The sequence below is a fragment of the Protopterus annectens genome, chromosome 17.part0 (genome assembly GCF_019279795.1).
Source record: "Protopterus annectens isolate FY-2018-M chromosome 17.part0, PAN1.0, whole genome shotgun sequence".
Lineage (NCBI taxonomy): Eukaryota > Metazoa > Chordata > Ceratodontiformes > Protopteridae > Protopterus > Protopterus annectens.
In genome coordinates, this window is record NC_056751.1 from 85,528,000 (window position 1) to 85,552,597 (window position 24,598).

Sequence of the window (24,598 nt, forward strand, 5' to 3'; positions counted from 1 at the left end):
AAACATGCAGAGAAAGAAAAAGAAGGTAAAGGTGGAGTCGCAGAAAAAAAGGCAAAAGTAAACGGAAAACAGAAGTATGTGGTAAGGATTCAAAGTAAAGAAGTCAATGAAATGACATGTATGAACTGTGAGACAATTTAATATCTCCTTTGGGTGTAAAAGCATGTGAGAAGATGTGACCTTATATTTGAGACAGTTTTTTCAATGGAAAATCTTCTTTGGGAATATAGAAAAAATAGACTGTAATCCAATGAATCTTTGTGATAAAAGCATTTACAGGGAGACCAGAACATTCATATACAGTTTCAAACAGAGGTAGAAGGAGAGACTTTGAAAGGACATTAGAAAACTTTATGTAAAGCAGTACTGTATATTGCAAAAGTTTATGACAAAAGGGGTTTATGGACTGGTGGCTGAGATTGTAATATTGTATTAGAAATAGAGAAAATTCTACATATACCAACAAGTACCTAGGAACATTTCCAGTATAGTTTGTACAACACTGAAAAATGATGGCTAAGAACAATAAGATAAATGTAGAGGGGGATCGGGATGTCTTAAAATACTGGGGCAACCTACATTTTTTTAGAAAAGGACATTTGATAAGTAACCGTGAGAAGAGAAGTATTATATTTGTGGGAAAATGGGGCATGAAGCAAAAAAATGAATTGAAATTGTATAAATCTAACAAAATTAGACATTTATGGATGAATTACAAAAATGAAGAGAGTAAGAAAAGAAAGAAAAACAAAGAAGACATTTTAGAAGTAATAGAAATTAAAAAAATAGATAAAATAAGAGGACACAAGAAGGTTCTGAAATAAGTGATGAAGACATAAACTGGGTGACAGTAAAATAATTCTATTGGTAAAAGGGTAAAAGATAACGAATATGGTAGAGGGATAGGTACAAAAGAAAAAAGAGAGGAAATGAATGTATGTGTGTATACACACATGCAGTTAATGATTGGGATTGGTACAATGGTTAACGTGTTTGACTCACAGACAAAAGGTACAGTGTTTGATTCTCACCTTTGGAAGGGAGATTGACTAAGCTTTGAATGGCCTGTTAAGAAAGCTAGCCTAGTAATTAGCTGTGAGCTATGAAACCATGAATCTAAGGAAAATGAACATTTTAGAGCGCTTTCTATAAATGCGAGTAGAATTAAGAATGTAGTAAGAAGAAGGATTTTGGAGTGGTGATTTAGATCTAATTATATTCGAAGAGACAAGGCTCTTAATAAATAAAAGATTACAGAGAGGCTATGAGGAGAAAAGATGGTCTGGAATTTGGGAAATGAGAGATTTCTGGAATAGCCGTATTCTGTAAAAATACAGTAAAGATATTAGTTGTAACTTTAGTAAAAATGGGAAGATATTCCATTATAGATTTAAAATGAAAAGAGCAAATATATAGAATTATAACATTATATGCTTATACTAATTGTAAAAAAAACTGAAAAGATTATTTAGTTAGATTTTAGACTATGTAGTAAGTATGAACATTATATTCATGGGAGACTTTGATTTAAGAGGCATGTGTAAAAAGAAAGAAAATGATCTAGTTATAAGATGTGATAAGTTTGGGACAAAAATTATGGACTTACAAAAAGGGTATGTATAGAATTGAAATGGATTATTTTATATTATCAGAAGACTTAGTTATAGGAGAGGAAAGGTAGGTAAATCAGGATTTTCTGATCATCTTGCTATATGGGTAGAGATGAAAAAAAACAAGGAATATATAAAAATAGGCAAAGGAATAATAAAGATAAGTGAGAAAGCATGGAATGAAGGAGGAAAGAGATTAGTAATCCAGCTATGGAAAGATCTTATTACCATGAGAACATTTTATAAAAATGTGTATGAGTAATAGTTGATATTTAAGGAAAATATAAAAAGATTTTACAGTGGCAATCTGATGTGAGAAAAGTAGAGAGAGATAAATATAAAATAAAATATAACAATACATTGTAAGATTTAGTGTAAAGTGATAGAAAATACTTTGACGAAGAAAAATAATTATATGAAAGAAATCAAGAAAAAAATAAAAGAATACAAGTATTGTTATTTAAACAACAAGGAAAAAAGTATCAATTTATTTAAGCAGATTAGTAAAGGAAGCTGGTAGTGTAATGAGAGAAATAAAAATAGAAAACTCAAGAAAAAGATTGTCAGTAATGTAGAACAATATGTACAAAAATGTTTAAAGAAAAAAGGTAGTGAAAAAAACGTGAAAATTAATAAAAAAGTTAACAGAAAAAAGAATACAGAGTTGGAAAAGGAGATTTCTTCAAATGAGCTATATAAAGTATTAGGACAAGTAAATGTAGATGTGGCTGCAGGACTAGATAGAATAGGATTTGGCATACAAAAATTTAAGTGATTGACAAAACATATTTCTAAAGAATTTGAATGAATGGTTAAATGAAGGTTTTATGTATAAAGAGTTATGTAGTGGAATATTTAAATCCATATGGAAGAAGGAAGATAGAAGACAATTAACGAAACTGGAGACAAATAGTATTGAATAATAATGCAAAAGAGATTTGAAAATAAAATGGGAAATACTATGGAAGATGGTATAGTATAAAAGGGAAGGGTTGTCAAGAATTATTAATGATAGAGAAATTGTGGATGATATGAATAGAAAAAAAGTGATAGGAGACCTTAATAAGGCATTTGATACAACTGGACATGAAATCTTGTATTGTATTCTTTCATTATTAACCATGAGTGGAAAAATAAGGAAACTGTGGATCTCAGCATTTAGTAATAAAGTAAAATTACTTGTAAGTGGCTAGTTAAGCGAAGAAGCATGTATGAAGAGTGGTGTAACACAGGGATATCCAAAGAGTTGTATACTCTTTGCACTAGTTATGAATGCAAATGTATGTAAAATTAATTAAAAAATGGAGGCAGGGTGTATAAAATCTGAAGGGTTAAGAATTCCAGTTATGTTAACATGCAGATGGCATTATAATAATTGCAAAAACAAAATGTGGATAAATAAAGTAATTTGTAGAAATGCATGCATGGAGGTGATAGGAATGGATTTAAATAAAGAGAAAAGTAAAGGTTTAGATGATATAGTAAAGACAAGGATATATATTTTAAAGTGAATGAAATTTCTGTGTTGGTATAAAATTTAGGAAAAAAGATATTACTAGTTTTCAATGGGGTAAAAAAAACTGAAGAAATAAAACAAACCTGCCTTTTCTGTAGAACATATAAATTATCAGTCAGAAAAATGGCTTATTTGATAAAGTCAGTACTGATGGGAACATAGCATATTTGGCAAGTGTATTTATGATGCCAGCAGTATTTGGAAAGGAATTTTTGCAGATATTTTTTCATTTATATAGGGTGATAGATTAAGCCCAGTTAAGAGGAGTTTTATAGATGAATAAAGGTTTAGGGTTGATTAACCCAGTGGTATATACTATGTCATTAAATTTCGGCAGACTGTTAAAGTGGATAAATGGAAGAGATGAGAGATTAGTAGTAAAACTGTATAAATATAGTACGATGCATTTTGTGGTATGGTAAAAAAAAATAAGGAAAAGAGATTGCATAAATGAGAAATAAAATGTTACCAAGAAAGATATTTTTGTGGAAAATAAAAATCGATATAAAAAAGAAAAGTATGGTTAAGAATGTAATGATAAACCATTACTATGTAAAACCATGAGAAAATCTAACGCATGAAAAAATAAAAGCTATAAAATTAAGAATAAAATGGTATAATAAGAAAATAGAATGCCAGTAAAAGGAAATATGCCATAAAAACGAAATGTGATAGAATATATTTACAAAACTACTGGTCATTTGTTTTTAAATGTAAATGAGTAAAATGCTTTAAAAAAAATATTTTTTTCAAAGATATAAAAGAAGTGGATAAAATAAACATGGGTATGATTAAATAGTGATATTTAATTTTATTTATTATTTTATTTATTGACATTTGATTACCAGAAACATCCAACTGGGTAAAGCCCAATTTTCAGTGGAGGCCCAGGGAGAAAAGCATTTTAAGATCAATAAGTTTACAATCTTCAATAAAACAAAAACATCTGCAGTTTAAATAATTATGACAAATTAAACAAATGTAAAAATATTTGTTAAAAATCGATACAAGTTGCATGAGAATCATTTAAATCGATACAAGTTGCATGAGAATCATTTAAAATTTAGAGATGTTTTAGACAGTTTTAGAGAAACTGTGAAGGTACATTAGTCTAATACAAACAGGATTTGCAATATGAAGTGAGGGATAAAGGCCTTATGGTATATTTAGAAAGTCAGGGAAGAGAATTAGATAGCAGTCAGGGAAGAGAATTAGCAGTCAGGGAAGAGAATTAGATAGCAGTAAGGTTGAGTTATTGAAAGAGAAAGAGTAAAGTGGTATAAGGAATGAAAAGACACTTGTTCACATTTAGGGATATAGTTTATCCTGGATTTGAGCAAGAGCAGAGGTGGTTTTGAAAGATGGGAGGGTATAGACCTGGATGGATACAGGTAAGGAGTTCCAGGCCTTTGCAAACTTGTATGAATACACACAATGCCCAGCAGATTTGCTAGGAGTTTTTGGTCACTGGATCACAGTGACCGACCAAGAACATAGTTGTGTAGAATGTTTTTAGTGCTGGATACGCAGATGGATGCTGGATAATTTTATAGGTGGTAAGTTGTGTATATGCTAGTTGATGTGGCAGTTCTAACCAATTAAGGCTTTTCAGTGCTATACAGTGGTGGTTTCTGAAAGGGGTATATGCCGCAAATTTAGCAGCTTTGTTATAGTATTGTTCAAGTTTAAATTTTTGTGAAGCCTAGAGTTAGTAAGGATGGGAGCACCATATATAAGAGTGGGGAAGGAGACAAGTAGTGGCAAGTGTAGTTTTAGTTGTCAGTGAGAGATTTTGGCTCTGTAAAGCATCCCTAGTTTTTGATGAGTTTTTCTTATGGAATTTTGTATATGCAGGTTGAATGCAAGGTTATCATCCAAGATCACCCCTAATAGTTTGCTGTGAGAGGACTTTAAACTTTTTATTTTTTGTGAAAGAGGGATTTGGGGGAAATAGCAGTAGTTTGGACTTGTCATTTTGGGTTCATAGGTAGGTACTAGGCTATCGGCCCTGGGGCCTATACAAGCCCAGCCAAAAAGGTACCCTGGCTTTTGCCACCCAAGAAAATTATTTCCCTGTGTCACTGTCGAGCAGAGCCACAGAGGTGATCCCCGGGGTGAATTCCCTATTTCCTATCCTTTCTGAAGAGTGCTAATGAGGAGCTTTGTTTGATATAGATAGGTAGTTTATTTCAGAGTATGGGAAGTCTGTGGGACAGGAATCTATCCCTCCGACATGTTCTGTTTATTGTGGTGACAAGGTTTAGGTTCCTAGAGTGTGTAGCTCGGAGGGATTGGGATTTCTTTAAGTGGAGCATGTCCAACAGCTCTGGGTTTGATATAGCTTTGTATGTTAGGCAGAGATCACCTCTGAGTAGGCGATATGCGACAGAGTAAAGCTGGAGTTTTTTGAGACTGTCTGTGTAGGGCATCTGTCTGAGGCCGGTAATCCTCTTTGTGAGGTATTTCTGCGGCCTTTCTAGTTGTTGTAGATGTCTTGTGAGGTACATAACCAAAAGGGGCGTTGTACTCTATAATGGGTCTAATGAGTGATGAGTAGAGGGGAACAATTACCTCTTTTTTTTCTGGATGAGAAACCTTTTGTGATGAGGTGTGCCACGTAGAAGGATTTCCTGACTACTGTGGCGATGTAATTATCAAAGGAGAGACTACTGTCCACCTGTGTCCCAAGGTCTGTTATCACACTTTTGGTTTTAAGTATACTACCGCCTATGTTGTAGTTCATGGGTACAGAGTTTTTATCAAAGGGGATGACTGTGCACTTTTTGGCATTGAGCTTGAGGCCATGGCTTTAACACCAGGCATCTGTCTCAGTGAGGCCCTTTTGTAGGATGTCCACATAGTTAGGAGTTTCGATTATGGCTCCTAGTTTGCAGTCATCTGCAAACTTCATTAGCCAAAGACTTTCTGTGTTAGCCTGTACTTCAGAGAAGTAGATACCAAACAGGAGAGGACCCAGGACTGAACCCTGTGGTACTCCACTTGTCACTGGTCTGAAGTCGGATTTGGAGTCTGCTACCTTCACAGTGTGAGTTCTGTCAGTGAGCCAGTTGGCAACCCATCTTGTGACATAGGGATTTATACCTAGTTTAGTGAGTGTATCTATAATTCCAGAGTGGGGGATGGTGTCGAAAGCCTTGGCAAGATCTAGATAGGCTGTGTGTACCACCTTACCCTTGTCTACGGCTTTGGTGACTGCTTCAAAGAAGTCTATCAGGTTTAGGAGACATGATCTGCCTTTTACAAACCCAAACTGGGTGGGGTCCAGAGTTTGGAGATTACCAATGTCTTTGTTAATAAGTTCCATGATGATACATTCCATGGCCTTGCAGACCAGGCTCATCAGGCTAATGGGGCGGTAGTTCCCGGGGTCCGTGGTGGCTCCCCCCTTGTGGAGTGGGATAACTGTCTCTGTGCGCCATTCAGCAGGCACAAAGCCTGAGGTGAGGCTATGATTGAACATGGTACTTAGGTGGGGTGCCAGTTTGTTCTGTAGTTTGTGTAGAATGCAGCCTTGGATGTTGTCTGGTCCCATGGATGCTGTGTTCTTGGCTTTGGAGAGTGTGGTTTTTACCTGTGCAGCCGTGATTGCAGGAACTTTGCATTCTTCTGATATAGAGATGTGCTCTTTAGAGGGTGAGAGGGGGGTAAAGTTAGCACTGAACCTATCTGCCAGGATGTTGGCAATATCAGTTGGGTCTGTATATTTAGTGCCATTGTGCTGTAACTCAGAGCAGATCTGAGTGTTGCCATTGAGATTCTTGACATAGCTATAGAATGCTTTATGGTTGTCTTTAGAATCAGTGGCGATTTTGTTTTGTAACTAGCTTTGGAGGATTTTATCAGGGATCGCAGCTTCTTATTGAGGCTGACCAGGGAGCTCCTCCACTCATGGGATTTTACTCTCTTTTGCAACAGTTTCTTCCTTCTGTTGTACAGTTTGTTTATGGCAGGGGACCACCAGATTGCCTTCCTTGTTTTGGAGGATAGCGTCTTGGTTCTGTTTGGGATAGCACGATCTATGCACTCATGTAAGTGCTTATAAAGTGCAATTGTGTAGGATTCAGTAGTCGTAACTGTATTGTCCATCTGCATGGGTGTCATGAAGTTCAGCACTTCTGTCTTAAGAAGCATGAAGTTGGCTTTGGAGAAATTTTTTACCATGGTTTCCTTAATGGGGGGTGGGGGCAGGATGTGGATATCTAGGGTAATTAGCTTATGGTCGGATCGGACCAATGAGGCGTTGACTTCAGGTGTGGAACACCGGTCACTCATGTTGGTAATGACTAGATCTAGGATATTGTTGCCCCTGGTGGGGGTGTGGATAAGTTGATCCAGGGCATTGGAGTTTATGAATTCCAGAAAGCGTTGAGCGAAGGAGTTGGTACAGGAGTAGTTTTCCCAGTAAATGGTGGGGTAGTTGAAATCGCCCATTATTAGGGTGTTCGGTTGAACCCTAATATTTTCCAGTACATCAAGAAAAGAGGAGTGGGAATCCTGGGGCATGGTGGGTGATCTGTAGCAAGCTACAATTTGGATTGCAGTTTTGCCCTGAGTTAGTTGCACTTTGATAACCTCGGCTGCATTATGCTGAGCAACTAGCCTGGAGGTGTGGATATCCTTAATGAATATGGACACACCTCCGCCTTTGGTGTTACGATCCAGGTTACATGGCCGAAAAGTGTGGTATGAGTTATAGCCTGGTAGTGCAGGGGTGCTCTCTGGAGCCTTGCACCAGCTATCAGTCACTGCACAGATGTTGATGTTCTCCATTTTAAGGAGTGCCTCGAGTAAGTGCATTTTGAGACTTAGACTTCTAGCATTGAGTAGCATCACTCTCAGTTTTTGCTTGCCTGTTCCTGTTACAGTAGTGAATTTGTCATTTGAACCTTGCCTAAGAAAGGCACTACAGGGGTGGCAAGAACCTTAGCCAGTATCCGGAATCCCAGGGGTGACAGGTGCAGGCCATCTCTGGCAAAGCATCGTGGTCTATCGACCATGTCATCCCAGGCAGACAGATACTGGATCCCTTTAGAATGGCACCAGAAGCTTGGCCAGTTGTTGAAGTCAATCATTTTGTCCATGTACTGCGGCATCATTCTGGGTGATGGCAGAATGCTACTCAGGGTTAGGGTCATACCTGCCTGGGCTACAAGATGTCCTCACTACGTCTCTCTCAGTTAAGCACGAGTTGTGAATTAAGAAGCCATGTTTCATTGGTTGTTAAAGCTTCCTGAGTAATTTTTTGGAGGTGTACCATGTTGTCATGTGCAAATGAGAGTGGAATCATCTGCGTTTTGTGTTAGGGTGGCTATTGTGTGGAATTATAGAGGGTGTTGGTCGAAAATGTTAGAGGAGGGAACCAAGGATAGAGCCCTGTGGTACATCGGTGGTGACTTGGAGGTAAGGAGAGAGCGTGGAGTGCCATTTTACTGGCTCATACCTATTGGACAGGTAGCTTTTGAACCACAGAAGGGTGGGCTGAAAGAGACGTAGTAAGGACATTTGAAGTAGAGGTTTGCTGCAACAACTGTCGAAGGCTTTAGAGAAGTCTAGAAATGAGGAAGAGACTAGTTTGTCATTGTCTGTAGCTTTATTGACCGTATCTGTATAGGTTAGAAGGGCAGTGCTTAGTACTATGGGAAGGATGGAAGCCATGTTGTGTAGGAGTAAGAGTTTTTCCTGCTGGAGATAGTCTAGCAATTGTTTTTGAATACATTTCTGAAGCATTTTTGCAAAGGGAGGTAAGATTGCTATAGGTCTAAAGTTATTAATGTCTGTTGAATTTCCTCCCTTGTGCCGAAGGACAAGGTGTGACTTTTTCCAGAGCGAGAGAACATGGGATTCCCAGGCTGATCTATTTATAAGGATTGAGATGGGGAGGGGCAATACTACTGGCTGTTCTTTTTAGGTACTCACTTAGAAGGTCATCAGCTGAAGAAGAGCAGAGTGAGTTTGAGTAGTTTTATATAGGGTGTAGGCACAGTTTTTTAAGTGAAAGTAGATGTGGTGATATGTGGCTGTTGGGCAGGGTTTGGATTAGATGTTGAGGGATCCTTATTTAGAGATGCTATACTATCTATAAAGTAAAATTTGAACTGTATTGCAGTTTTGAGTGGTGAGTTATCAGGAGAGTGGTTTGGGTTGAATTTTGAGCTGGAATGTAAGATTTCTTTAATGGATGTCCAAATTTTTTAGGGTTGTGTTAAGTATTATTCTGAAAGTTATTATAGTATAGTTTTTTTGTCCTCATTTTTTTTTTATTTTTAGTATGATTGTGAAGCACTCTGAAGCTTTCAAGATATTGAGGTATTTTATAGTTGTGCCATTCTTTCCACACTTTTTCTCTATCCTGCATTAGCATTCTACTGTTTTTGGATAGCCAAATTGCATTATTTGTTTTCAGTCTTTCCTTCTAGAGGTGCAAAGGCTATTTAGGATAGTTAGACAAATTGTATTGAATTCAATTACAGCATCATCTAAGGCAGAATTTTTAGCAATTACAGTTAAAGGATGGTGTAGTAATGGACATTTCTGGGTTAAACTTGGAAAGGGTACATGTTGTTTTATAAATATGCTGTTTAACTGGATGTGTGAGATGTCTAGTTTCATAGGTGGTTACTGAGCTTTTGAACCGAAGGTCTTTTTAAGCTTAGCTGTGTGTACCCTACATAATACTAGAGGAAACCCAATATAAAAGATCTTAGTTAGCAATGACTGCCCATGTCTAGGAGGGTCATAGGTGAAATCTCTGGCAGGAATTTAGTTTCCCATCCAGTCATCCAGAGTACTCTTAAACAGTGTCATAGAGGGGCATACGTGATGTGAATTGTTAGCCTATTCCAGAGGAGTGGCAACCTCAGAGACATATCTGTCTGTCCAGCATGTTCTATTTATGTCACAGGCCAGGTTAAGGTCCTTGGAGCAGGTGATCCTCATCCCATTTAACTTGTTGATGAGCAGCATTTCCATTAGGTTTGGATCCGAGATTGCTCTGTAGGCCAGGCACAAGTCTCCTCTAAGTAGTCTGTATGCTACTGAGTACAGTGACAGGTCCTGAATTTTCTTGGTTAGAAGTCTGAGGTCTCCCTAGTTGCTGCAGGTACCTGGTGAGGTATATACCAAAGGGAATATTGTACTCCATTATTGGCCTGATGAGGGTCAAGTACAGGGGTGTTATGACCTCTTTTGCTCTTGAGGCAGTGCCTTTGCTAATGAGGTGTGCAACGTAGAATACCTTCTTTACCACAGTAGACACATGGTGGTCAAAGTTTAGGCTATGGCCAACTTGCATTCCCAAGTCGCTCACTACTGAGTTGTTATTCAGGGTATTATTATTTATATGATAGTCTACAGGGATATTGTTTTTACCAAAGGAGATGATGATGCATTTTTTAGCACCGAGTTGAGTCCATGGCTTTGGCACTAATCATTGGCTCGTGCAAGTCCTTCCTGAAGTATATTGATATTGTTTGGGGATTCGATGATTGCACCCAATTTGCAGTAGTCAGCAGACTTGGTCGGCTACAGCCCCTCTGTTTTGGCCTGAACTTCTGAGAAGTATATTCCAAACAATAGCTGGACCAGCAATGACCCCCTATGGAACCCCACTGGTGGCAGGTCTGCTGGCTGAGGTAAAGTCCCAACATTGTCCGAGTGTGATCGGTCAATGATTCAGTTAGCAACCTACTTGACGACATAAGGGTTTATATTTAACTGAGAGAGTTTATCAGTGATGCTTGAATCTGCGGTTGTATCAAAGGTCTTGGCTAAGTCAAGGTAGGCTGTATGCATGGATTTTCTTTCATCTATAGCTCTGGTGACATTTTCGAAGAAGTCAACCAGGTTTAACAGCATGATCTGCCTTTGACTAAACCAAACCGTGTTGGATCAAGGGTTTGAAGGTCACCTATATCCTTATTTATAAAGTCCATGATGATTCATTCCATGGCCTTCCAGATGAGGTTGGTTAAGCTTATGGGTCTGTAGTTCCCAGGTTGCTGTACCCCTTTTATGAAGGGGATGACTGTTGCTGTTTTCCATTTAGCAGGGACAACACCAGTACTTAGGCTGTGGTTCAAGGGAGTACCCAAATGGAGTTTTAAACTCCTGTTTAAACCATTTAAAATGCAACCTGGGATGTCATCCAGTCCCATAGAGGCTGTGTGTTTGGCCTTGAAGAGAGCATTAATGACTTGTTGTTTGGTGATGCAAGATGGGTGAGATGCAGAGGGAATGCTTTGTGGGATGTTTGGGGGGGTTGAACATTTTGCCATATCTGTCTGCTAAATAGGTTAGCATTTTTCACAGGATCAGTGTGTGTGATGCCATACACAGCTAGTTTGGATCTTTATTATATTAGTGAACGCATTAATTGTGAACGCTATGTAACTGACCCACAATACCCGAAAATCCAAAATTTCGAACACAAGGATAAGCTATTTTTTTTCCCCAGGGAAAAAAATTGCTGATCGGTTAAAAAAAAAAAAAAAAAAACACACACACACACCCTACTTAAATATACCATCTTCGAGATCGTACCACAGTGAAGGAAATGGCAAAGTCCCGAAAATGGCCCAGTGTTTTTTTTTCCCTAGGAAAAATAATTGCTGTTCCGTGCTTTCGGCATTTTGCCATTTCAAGTAATCACGCACGACAAAACAGCGTTTGCAAATTTAAGCGTTAGCTTAAATAATAGGAACTCGCTAGTTCAGCACATGTCTGGGTCCTACCTTTTGGGTTATGGATATAACTGAAGAATGCCTTGTGGTTATCCTTAGCTAATTGTATAGATTGGGAGATGATCACTGAGAGAGTCTGACATTGTACCTGACATGGAGTATTTGCTAGGTGCTAATACTACGATCCAATCTAATAGAGAATTTTGTCTTGCTGTAATGTGTTGTGGGGCTATTAATTAGTTGTGGGAAACCATACAAGTTCATGCTAAATGTAGGAAAGTTAGTTTTATGTACAACCAATTGACATTCATATCACCTAGTAAATTATTTTCTTGTAGAAATGTTATGGATATCTTATGTAGGATATCCTCCGGTATAGCTATATCGTTACCAGGAAGGTTGCAAAGGACAAGAATACATATTTGTTTATAATTGTTTATTTTAAGAAACCCAATAAGAAGCTCTGCTGAACTGAATTTTCGTGTCAGTTTGCTGTAAAGAGAGATGTGGTAGATATTGGGAAATATTAAAGGAATACCACCACCTTTCCACTTTATACGGTCATTACGGATGATGATCTAGCCAGGAGGCATAATTTCGGAGTCTGTTATACTGTGTTTAAGCCAAATTTCAGTTACAGTGAGAACATCAGGATTAAGTTGATTAATCCAGGCATGTAGTTCTGCAGTTTCATTTCTTATACTTCTAACATTTATAGCAGCAAAATTTACATCTCCAGGGTTAGGGATTGCCTGCTGTTGGGTAACAGGGGAGAGAAGTATCTTTTTGTTCATTGTGATAGGTGAGGGCCGGATTAGGGTGTATGTCTCTTCCTAGAAGGAATTTAGTACATTAGGGAATTATGCATACTTGTTTTTTGGAGAGGGTTCTTGCACTTAATTTTATTTTGGCTTGAGTTGAAGTGCAATTAATCAGTCTGTATTTGGAGTAAATGTGAGGGGCAATATTAAATAGGTTTGGTGCAATGTGTGGAGAGTGTAAAGAGGCAGTATGGATAGATGGCTGGGACAGAGTTGGAGAGATGTTGCAAGATATTGAGTCATGATAGAATGAACGATGGCACAGTAGGAGGAGAAGAATAGGGGATAAGCTGAAGAGTAGCATAATTAAGTACAGGAATCTGTATTCTATAGATGTTCGGTGGTGGTGAAGCAGTAATGAAGAAGGAAACAAGAAATTACAGGTCAGTATGAGATTCAGTGATGATGGATTCTGAAAGCTGGAAGATGTTGAGGACAGAAGTATTTTCTATAAAAGAAGAGAAGTAGGTTGTCCTGGTATCTTCTCTAGAATGTAAGGAATGGAGGGATATTAGATGCTAGAGTATAATAATGTAGTCAAAATAAGAAAGTAATGAGGGTTTATTTGGAAAAAGAAAAAGATGCAATGTGGAATAGATAGGTACCATTAGGGAGGTTTGTGATTATAAATGGATGTAGTGCAAAGCAGTATGGGAGAGAGAAAGATGGTTGGGAATAGGGGTAAAAGTTAAATAGCAATAGGAAAGTAGGAAATAGAAACAGAAGTATATGTATAATAGTACAGTCATTGGGGAGGGTTTTGAAATATGTGTCACCGGAGCGAAGGCGAGCATAGAGAGGCTCATCGGAGCAGGCTTCCCACCCTCAGGTCAATGTTTAAATGAGATCAGTCAGTTTGTAACCAAAACAAAGCAATTAACAAAGAGATGCAAGTAAAACAGATTGTCTTAATAGAAGTAAAGAATGTTAAAAGCAAAGAATATGTTAAAAGCGTAGTTTTTTTTTGTTCTATGGAATGAAAGAATAATGAAATTATGTTTAATGGTAAATGTATTTTAGCAACAGTCAGATGGTGGCTATGGAAAAATTGGGGGTCGAAAAGGGCTGAAAATTTAGAATTGTAAAAAAATTATGAATATATTTAAACAGATTTGTATATCTCTGTATTTGTACATTTTTAAATATTTTTAAATATGTAAATATTTTGTAAATAAAAGTTCTTTTTGTATGTTAATAAAGGACCCATGCTGTTTTTGATAAGTGCTGTGGGATCTTTTACATTCACCTGAGCTGCCAGCAACTCAAGCAGATGATACCTCGGCTTAATATCTCATGTGAAGGATGACGCACTCAGAAGTGCAGCCCCCCCCCCCCCCCAATCCCTTATGCTGTACTAAAATGTCAGAAATCCATTCACATGGTATGGAAATAGAACCTACAAACGTTGCACCAAATGTGAGTGTGCTGCCTGTAGCACCAGTGACATTGACTCTTGACTTACCTGCAAAGTCCATGTTTCTTCTTGCCACACCTGTAGCCAAGTATCCTTGAGTGACATGAAGGTCCAGACAGTTTGTTGTCAGCCGTAGACTCTGCATATTTCTGTGACCTGTGAGTTTAAGTGCATAAATATCTGAACTCCATAGATAAGCAACTTTTTCTGTGATAGCAGGACCCTGTTCAGTCAACATCAGAAAGAGTAAGGCTTACATTTTATGACCATTCATGATAAGCACTGGAAAATATTTAGTATTTTGTTTACACTCTTGCTGTAACTTAATGCTTAATAGAGCTCTAGGAAATCTATTACATATAGAAGATGTTATTGACATGTTCAGGCCATTTTATGTGGAAGGGTGATGGGTTGAGTTATGAGGAAGAGATCTAGAAATAAAAAAAAGTGATCTAAGCTGTAAGTGTTGCTCTCAGTTAATTGTAGTTCTTGGACTGTCTTTAAGGCACTCTACATAAGAAAAAAAGCACTTCTTACAGGACAGCATACATATTTTCCTGAATATAAAAAACCCTGTTCAATTGTAGGTCGCTCATTATGTAAGATCTAAGCCCATCAGCACTTCCATGGTGTTGCATATCATACCCAGTAAGCCATCTCCTTTCCTTTTCCTCTTTTTTTTTTTTTTTTGTCTATTCTAGTATGTTCTTGTAGGAGTTGAGTAAATTCTAGCAGATTAATATGGACTGAGGGTTTATCAGAATTATAGGCAAGCCAGTCAGTATTAAGGTTACCTAGGAGGGTGGACTCTTGAGGTAAGTTTTTTTTTTGATACCCAGTGCAAGATTTCTTCAATAAGAGTGGAGTTCTTTCCTGGGGGATTATAGCAACAGATAATACTGTTTTTTTTTTTTTTTTTTTTTTTTTTTTTAAGAATTTTTTAGGTTTAGGACTGCACTGATGAATTCTGCATTCTGAAAATTAGAGAAGTGTTGTAGCGGTTGTACATTTAAGATTGTTTTTTTTTTTTGAGATTATAGCAACACCACCTCCTTTTCTGTTTACCGTGTCAAGTCTTAAGATAGTATAGCCTGGTGGTGTTATTTCTTCACTGTGGATAGTTGGTTTTAACCAGGTTTCAGTTATGATGATAATGTCTGGGGAGTAGAGGGATATACTTGCATGAAGGTCAGTTAGTTTTTTAGCTATACTCCTAATGTTGATATTAAGGAATAGTGGGTCTAATGGTTGCTTATGTGTAAGTATGGTGGTGTTGCGTCCTGAGTTAGGGAGTATGTCACCAGAGCTTGGTAATTTCTTTGCAATCATTAGTATATGCTTTAATTTGTGTGTTATGTCCAAATTATATTTATGATATTTTTGTTGTGCCTGTGTTAGGTGTAAGCTTAAGGTGTATGTGTTGTATTCACATTGAATAATGAGGAACTTGTAGAGAGGTTATAGTGTTTTTCTGTGAGTGTGTGGATGTGTGATGTTCATCGTGCTATGCTGCTGCAGTCATCACACTTGGGTTATCCTGCTGTCAGGTGGTCCCGCAGTCGGCCTGAATTCCAAAGCCTTGGTCCAGCGTCTGTTGTCGTCGCTTCTTCCTTGACGTCAGTGCGGCAGGGGTATAAAAGAGGCAGCCGACGCCATTTTCTTCAGTCTTTCTTGCCGCGCGGTGCCCGAAGCAGAAGCAGTTTGCAAGTGCCGGTCAGCCAGCTCCTGAGATTGTCTAACAGAATTTCAGCCGAAGTCTTCTATAAAGCTAAGTACCTCGTTGGGGAAACTTTTCTTGCCTCAGACCGATGTCAGACAAAGTTAATAATTGTATTTCTTGTGGGAAGCAAATACCTCATAAGGATTTTAATTCTTATTGTATTCCTTGCCTAGGCCCAGACCACTATGTTTCTGGTTGTCGGTTTTGCGCTAGGTTCAATAAACGCACTATTAAGCGTTGGGTTGATACCGCCCAACATTATTTTGGCAGAAAATTCAACTACATTATGTCGTCGGAACCTCCGACAACCGCTATGTTTAAAAAACGCAAGGACAGACCGGCAGCCTAGACCTAGACCAGATACCGAGGTCTCGGTTAGGCCTGCCGCCGGATCTTCGGTATTCAGTGAGGCGCCTACGCAGCCCCCGACTACCGCAGATTTAGAAAATACGACTACCTCTCAGTCAGAATGTACTGGGCCACTGGAGCCGGTTCCTCCTCAACTCGCGGACGCCAGCCCTGGTGGAGATCCGGAGACTATGGACAGGCCTTCGGTTTCAGAAGGCGTCTTTAAACCGACGACTCTCTCCGTTAAGTCATACGCTTAGCTTCCAAAGGTTAAGAAACCGGGCCCACAGACTCCCACACAGGCACCTATGCCTAAAAAACAGATGCTCAAAATGGCGGAGGACCTGATTACCCTTATCAGAGGTTCCCAGCCGCCTCCTGACAAAAGGCCTAGACTGGAGGAAGATTTACCTCCTCCTGACCAGGAATCCATTTCCTCAGCAGACTCTGAGGAACAGGATTACACCTTCCCTCTCTATGAAGACTCAGATGCTGAGGAGTCCATTCCCTCTGTTTCCCCCCCTGAAAACTTCTCTTTTGGGGAAACCCTGCACACCATGAGAGAGCATTTCCACTGGGAAGGACAAGATTACTCTGACTCCAAGAAAAGACTCTGTGAGGTTGTTTCTTCTACCTCAGCATAGACCCCTAGCCATTCCTCCTGTTTTAGACATTCTGGTTGATGTCTACACTGAATCCAGTCTAAATCCAGATTCCTTACCTCCAGCACCACCTAAACCAGACCGATACTATCGAGTCCCTGACTCTCGCAAGTTTTTATATAAAAGCCCTGCTGCAGACCCAGAAACCATTTCCCAGGGTCCCAAAGGGGTTAAGGCCTCTACTGCTAAGAATCCACTACCTGCGGAAAGAGATTCCAGGGCATTAGAAAGATGGGGGGAAAAAAGTGTATACCTCTGCCACTTTGGCCATGAGGGCATTAAACTGCCAATTCCACATGATTAAATACCAGCAGTACTTGCTTACTCAGTTAAAACAGAAAATGATCCCTCAAACAGATCAACTAGATTTCAATGGGATGCAAGATTTGTTGCATGCAGCAGAACAAGTGGGAAAACATACCTTGCAGTGTGGTTTTGATTCTTTGGAGGCCTCATGTAGAGCAGCAGTCACAGGGTCTGTAATACGTAGACATGCTTGGCTAAAAGAGCAGACCTTACCAGAACATGTCAAAGCAAAGTTACTGGATGCTCCACTGCAAAAGGATGCGTTATTTGGTGTCAAAGCAGAGGAAGTTTTAAAGAAGATGGAATAAAAGGCAAAATCAATGCAAACAGTTAAAGATTTTTTACAGGTACAACCTCCTCGCTTCAGCAGAAACTGGCCATCAAAAAAACTGGTCATTTCCTGCTTCAGACAGACCCCAAAGGGGCAGGTACAGACGCCAGGCACAAGGTACCTTCAGGCCTAGACAATGGCAAACAACAACTCAGAGGGGGAGACGACAGATCTCAACCCTTCAGAAAACAAACTCAATGACTTTCCTCTTCGCCTGCCAAGCAAAATTGCCCAGGCAGCACCTCTAGGAGGAAAACTGGCTCTTTTCCCACTAAATTGGCACATCATAACAAAGGACAAATGGGTTCTGGATATTATTACCCGAGGCTACAGATTTCATTTTCACACTTTACCACGGATGAGAGGCATGCCAAATCTGCCAACAAACCAATGGGCAGAGGCACAAAAGCAAATTTCAGCTCTCATGAACATGAAAGCAATTCAAAAGGTACCTGCAAAAGAGCAAGGTCAAGGATTTTACTCGACTGTTTCTAGTACCAAGAAAGGACAAAGCCTGGAGACCCATCTTAGACCTTTCAATTCTAAACACATACCTGGACATTCCCAAATTCAAAATGCTCACACTACAGCAGCTTCTTCCCATGCTGGGCAAGGAGTCTTGGCTGGTAACGCTGGACCTCCAAGAGGCATACCTGCATGTCCCTATCAGACAAGATTGCAGAAGATACCTCAGATTTTTGGCAGGCACAACGCATTATCAATTCTCTGCATTGCCCTTTGGCTTATCTACTGCGCCCAGAGTATTCACGAAATGCCTGGCATCAGTAATTGCATACTGCAGACAGCGAGGAATACAAATTTATCCATATCTGGACGACTGCCTGATCCAAGCGGACAGCAAAGACATCCTACTACAGCATCTGGCATTTGTAACAAAGTTGCTAAGTTGCCTAATGTACACAGTAAACAAAAAGAAGTCAAAACTAATACCCTCACAAGAAATAATTTTCCTGGGTGCCAGCTTGAATACAACCTCACGCCAGACAAGCAAAAACAACTGGCTCAGTACTTCAAAAAGATTCCTGCAGGCATTGGGGTACATGGCATCCTGCATTCAACTAATTGCATATGCAAGGCTGCATATGAGAATACTACAATGGTACCTAAAAAGTGTATGGTCACAACACAGACACAGCCTCGAAGCAAGTATAACTCTCATTCCCTGCCTTCAAAAAGAATTTCTATAGTGGGCTCAAGCATGCCAAGCAAATAAGGGCCTTCCTTTTGTCTCACCTCCAGCAAACCAAACCTTGACAACAGATTCATCAGACTACGCCTGGGGTGCACACATGGCAGGACAATGCATACAGTGCAAATGGTCTGCAAACCAAAGGCAACTACACATCAATCAAAAGGAGATGCTAGCTGTAAAAAATGCACTAACAGCCTTCAAGGACCTCTTGCATCCAGGACAACTTCTAATAAGGACGGACAACACCACAGTTATGTGGTACATAAACAAACAAGGAGGAACGCACTCCTACCCACTATGCAGACAGGCAATGGACTTGTGGAACACAGCATTAACTTACCAAGTACATCTGCAAGCACAATTCCTGCCAGGAAAAGAAAACATCTTGGCAGACAAATTAAGCAGAAATTTGACAGACCCTCACGAGTGGAGACTACACCCACAAGTATTCTCAATGATAACTCAAAAGTGAGGACCACCAGACATAGATCTGTTTGTCTCAACCATCAATTGCCAGCTACAACAATTTTGCACAAGGACTTGTCCCCTGGCCTGGAAAGTGGATGCCCTACCATTCAGTTGGACAGCATTGTCAGTCTATGCCTTCCCACCTCTACCTCTACTGATCCAGGTATTACTGAAAGCCAGATCAGAGAGACCACAGATGATCCTCATTGCTCCGGACTGGCCACGTCAACACTGGTCCCCACTACTACGAAACTTGACTCGCAGCCCTCCATGGATCTTACCTCAATTCCCTCTGCTGTTAACCCAACAAAACTCTCAGATCCTTCACAGTCAACTAAGGACCTTAAATCTAGCTGCATGGAAAATGCCTTAAATTATCAAACAACACTTCTCTCAAAGGATGTCCAGAATGTCATTTTGGAGGCCAGGAGGCCCAGCACCAGAAAAACTTACTCAGACAAATGGAAAAGATTTTGTGTATGGAGCCAGGCCAGAAGCATAAATCCTGGCATCCCAAATATTCTGCACATACTCCAATATCTAACTGAGATGCTACACAAAGGCCTTTCTTTCTCATCCATAAAGATCCATGCTTCAGCCATTTCAGCTCAATATGTTACGGTTCCTCCCATTTTCTCTCATCCTTTGCTAAGGCAGTTTCTCAGAGGGGCAAAAAATATAAGACCCCCCCCAGAAAACCACCAACTCCAACTTGGGATCTAAATTTTGTTCTGGAAAAGTTAACACTTCCTCCTTTCGAACCAGCCTTTTCAGCAGAGCTTCAATACTTGTCATGGAAGACAGCCCTGCTGCTGGCTATCACCTCGGCACGCAGAGTCTCAGAACTGCAGGCACTTATGGCAGTGGAACCTTTCATTTTCCAACAGGACAGAGTATCTTTACGCACCAACCCTTCCTTCATGCCAAAGGTAGTATCCAGTGTGGCTCTCAATCAGACCATACACTTGCCCATCTTTTATCCAAACCCACAGAATAAAGGAGAAAGACTCCTTCACTCTTTGGACATTCACAGACAGTTACATTACTATTTGGACAAGACAAAGGCCTTCAGAAAATCTGACCAACTCCTTGTATCCTATGCACCAGGCTCAGAAGGAAAGGCTATTTCAAAACGGGCCATCTCCAAATGGATAGCACATTGCATCCGCTTTTGCTACTCACACCACTGGAAAACAGTGCCTGCTAGTACAAGGTCTCACTCTACCAGGGCTACAGCAACCTCAGCAGCCTTCCTCCGAGGAGTCCCAACAAAAGACATTCTGGAGGCAGCTACCTGGAGTTCAGTGCACACCTTCACCAAGCATTACCACCTTCCTCTATACTCAAAAACCAGAACTGGGTTTGCCACTGCAGTTCTGCAGGGCATCTTAGCTGCACCTAACCCAGTTTAGCTCCTACCACCCAACCATAGCTTTGGGACTCTACCCAAGTGTGATGACTGCAGCAGCATAGCACGATGAACATAGTACAGTTTAGTACCTACCATAAATGTAGATGTTTGAGTGGTTATGCTGCTGCAGTCCAGGTTACCCTCCCTCCATCCCCTCTACCTAACAAGGCTTTTCTTATTCCTCCATGTACTTCAACCTTTGGGATGCATGTCTATATGGTGTATTTGCTTACAACTAGTACCATTGTTTTGCACTAAGGTATGTTTTGCAAGCTTCTTATTTTGCCTTCTTAGTTTGGGGCACCTGACATCTGGGGCAAGAAAAACTGAAGAAAATGGTGTCGGCTGCCTTTTATACCCCTGCCGCACTGACGTCAGGGAAGAAGCGACTACAACCGACGCCGGACCAAGGCTTTGGAATTCAGGCCGACTGCGGGACCGCCTGACGGCAGGATAACCCAAGTGTGATGACTGCAGCAGCATAACCACTCGAACATCTACATTTATGGTAGGTACAAAACTGTACTTTATGTGGAATTTGAGATTGAGAGGAAGTGGATTTGTTTGTGGGGAGGTAATGTAAGCTAGAGTGGTAAGGATGAGAAGGACACAAGTATGTATTAATGTCATTGTTATGTAAGGTAGGTGATCTAATGTAATGTAACTTTGTTGTGGAGTAGGGGAGGGGTTTGGGTGGTTTAGTGGAAGAGTGTATGGGGTGGGGAGACAAAACGGGTGTGTTGATTGGTGTATGGAATGGTTGGGTGACAAAGTAGCTAAGATAAATATAGGAGTAGTGGGGGTGGGAATTGGGGGTAGGGTAGGAGAGCGGAGTGAGCCCGAGCGCAGCAGGCCCAACCAGACCACAAGACTTTACAGAGACTATGTGAAGAATGCAACTACAAAGGAAATGCTTGTAAGTAACAGATATAGTTCTGCACAGCACTCTGGCTTATAGGAGAGTAACCACAGTGACTATAACTCTAGGTTACTATCACAATTGCTGTTTTGGTTAGATAACAGATTTAAGGTCTGCAGCATTCACTATTGCCTACTGAGGGAGGGGGTACAAATTGCCAGTGCTTTGGAACGTGTATAGAGTGCATACAAAATAACTAACACCTAGATGCCAGATAGAAACAGTAATGAGAGCTAAGAGACCTTGATTAAAACTAGCAGCCATTTGGGCTTCAGTTATTTCAGGAGCTGTAATGCCATGTTCTAGTGTAGTAAGCCTTTCAATTGACACAGGGCAGTACTAGGTGATTATGAAGCTTGGAATACTACCTAGGAGGAAAAGGAGACCACAAGGTTAGCATATGTTGTACTTCTGAGCTGGATGAATATAGTACAGGCTATACTGGGCTTCAAAAACTACCTTGGAAGCCATCAGCATCTTTACATCTGGGTTGGTAGTGTAGCAGCCTGAATTAACGTGGTAGAATGTACAGTAGACTTAGAAAGTATATAAGATTCCTACAACTGACTGAGGTGCGTCAGTGGTTAACAGTCAAAACGCTGTCCTCATACATTGCATTAATAAGGCCAGACAGCCTATAACTATATTAAAATTAGTACAATTGAACTCTATGATAAGAAAGGCAATATAATTCCTTAAAAGTGCATGTGTTTGTACTTGAGACACCTCACAGAGCTAGTACACAACCTAGCTCTCAGTATACCATCGAACAGTAGTTCACAATAGTTCCCATTATAGCAGCAAGCAGTAGCTCTCAAAACATTATTCACAGGCAACAGTGGAGTGTTTCAATAAAGTAATCAGTGCTGAACCCTATGAACACTTTATGTAGCTTAGCACGTGTAACAGTTCTAGTACCAGGAGCAGCTAGCTATCAATCACTAGCACAAAGTTTGTCAAACAGATCACATACATCTAATTCCTAACTTTATATAGCAAAACATTTGTACATTATGGTCGGAACATGAACACTTGAGAGTCAAAACAGAGCATATTATACATCATTCATAAGAATACAGTTTCCCATACAAATGCGGTACATCTGCTTGCTAATCAAACAAAGCAAAAAAATGTTGATAATATGCTCCTAACATGAGTCGTCGTTGAGTTTATACAGAATTCACAGTTAGAGGTATTTACATATACCTTATAAATTTCAGCCTCTGACTGGTTCCTTAGCTTCTGGCAATTTAAAAAATGGCGCCAATCCTGTAGGAAATGTAACCTCATTTCAGGGACTACTGGAGCAGAAAAGGGGTTGTATAATTGGTGGAAGGTGCAGAAGAAAATCCAACCAGACCGCAAGACTTTACAGAGACAATGTGAAGACTGCAACTACAGAGGAAATGCTTATAAGTAACAGATAGTTCTGCACAGCACTCTGGCTTGTAAGAGAGCAACCACAGTGACTATAGCTCTAGGTTACTATCACAATTGCTGTTTTTGGTCAGATAACAGATTTAAGGTTTGCAACATTCACTATTGCCTCCTGAGGGAGGGAGTATGAATTGCCATTACTTCGGAATGTGTATGGAGTGCTTACAAAACAACTAGCACATAGATGCCAGATAGAAGCAGTAATGAAAGCTTAGAGTCCTTGATTAAAACTAGTCACTGTTTGGGCTTCAAGTCTTTCAGGTGCTGTAACACAGTGTTCTAGTGTCCCAAGCCTTTCAGTTGGCACAGGGCAGTACTAGGTGATTATGAAGTTTGGAATACTACCTTGATTAAAACTAGGTGCCATTTGGGCTTAATGCAGTGTTCCTAGCATAGCAAGCCTTTCAATTGACACAGGGCAGCACTAGGTGATTATGAAGTTTGGAATACTACCTTAAAAATTTCAGCTTCCTACTGGTTCCATAGTTTCTTTTGCACTGAAAGTGATAGCCACCCAACATGAACTGAAGCAGAGTGCTGCTGTTTGTACTTTCCTTTCTGCATATTGTTTACCATGGTGATCCGTGGTGGCAGAAATTTTGTAAAATGAGAAACTACAGTTATGTAGTCCAATCTCGCCTACATTCTTACCTGTGGGTTCAGAGCCGAACCTCTGCTCCGTCTTGGCCATACTCTAGCTCAAAGTCTTTCAATTGGCTGGGCTAAGAAGGTATCCCATGCTGCACTGCTCCCTTTCCCCAGATCTCATTTGCCACTCGTATAGCTTGGACGTGGTCTCGCTCTTGGCTGTGGCCAAGTACCTTTTTTGTCTTTATTAACAGTTTTTGCTTCAAAAACAAAAAGCTATTTTCATAACTGTGTTGTGTGTATTTACTGATCAAACTCTCGGTAAAAAATTGTTGTTTCTGGTATTATTGTATTTTGTGGTGTCCCGCTAACTGTTTCCCCTATGGGCTAGGCCCGTTTCAGTTAGAGGACCTAGTCCGCCCCTTTTTCAGTGTTTCTTGTTAGTTCAATAGGTACCTATCCTTCTGGCTAGGACCGTTTAAATTAGAGGACCTAGTCTTTCCTTGTGTTTTCCTGTTGAGACCGATTGTTAGAGGTCTGGTGTATTTGTCTGTTGTGGTTTCTGCTTAGTTCCCGCGCTTTATATATTACCGGTTAACTGTTATTAACGGTTGTTTTTTGTTTCATCATGTCTAAGGATATGAAAGAGCATAAGCACTCGGGCTTTAAGAAGTGTTCTAAATGTGGTTATAAGATGTCCATCACTGATGGACACTCTGTGTTTATTATCTGGGGGCTATTCACCTCCAGGAATCTTGTACTTTTTGCCATGCATTTAGCCCACATGCTCTTCAGGAGACGAAGAACAAACTAATTTTGAAAGGACTTTTGAAACCCTCCTTGAAGGAGGATTTGGGAAGGGCTTCTAGCTTTAAGTCCTCTCCCTCTAAGGCTAAAACTTCTAAGGCAAAAAAGTGTTCTCCGGCTCCATCTATATCCTCGGAGCCTCCGGAGAAAGTAGTGAAATCTTCTGTAGCATCCTCAGCTCCACTGTCCTCTGAGCTGCAGGAAGTTAGTATATTGACAGAATCTGCTTCAGCTCCAAGTCCCTCAGAGCCAATTATGGAAGTGCTAGTTCAGAGCCGGTCTCCAAATTTTAGGCCGGTCTCTCCTCCTCGTAGGTCTCCTTCGGAGA

At 40.0% G+C, this 24,598-nt stretch overlaps 1 protein-coding gene across 1 annotated transcript in view; it reads left to right on the forward strand.

Moving 5' to 3' along the window:
- The window catches only part of LOC122791689 (glyoxylate reductase/hydroxypyruvate reductase-like), a 348,466-nt gene that overhangs the window by 292,988 nt on the left and 30,880 nt on the right, over positions 1–24,598 (forward strand). The window lies entirely within an intron of this gene.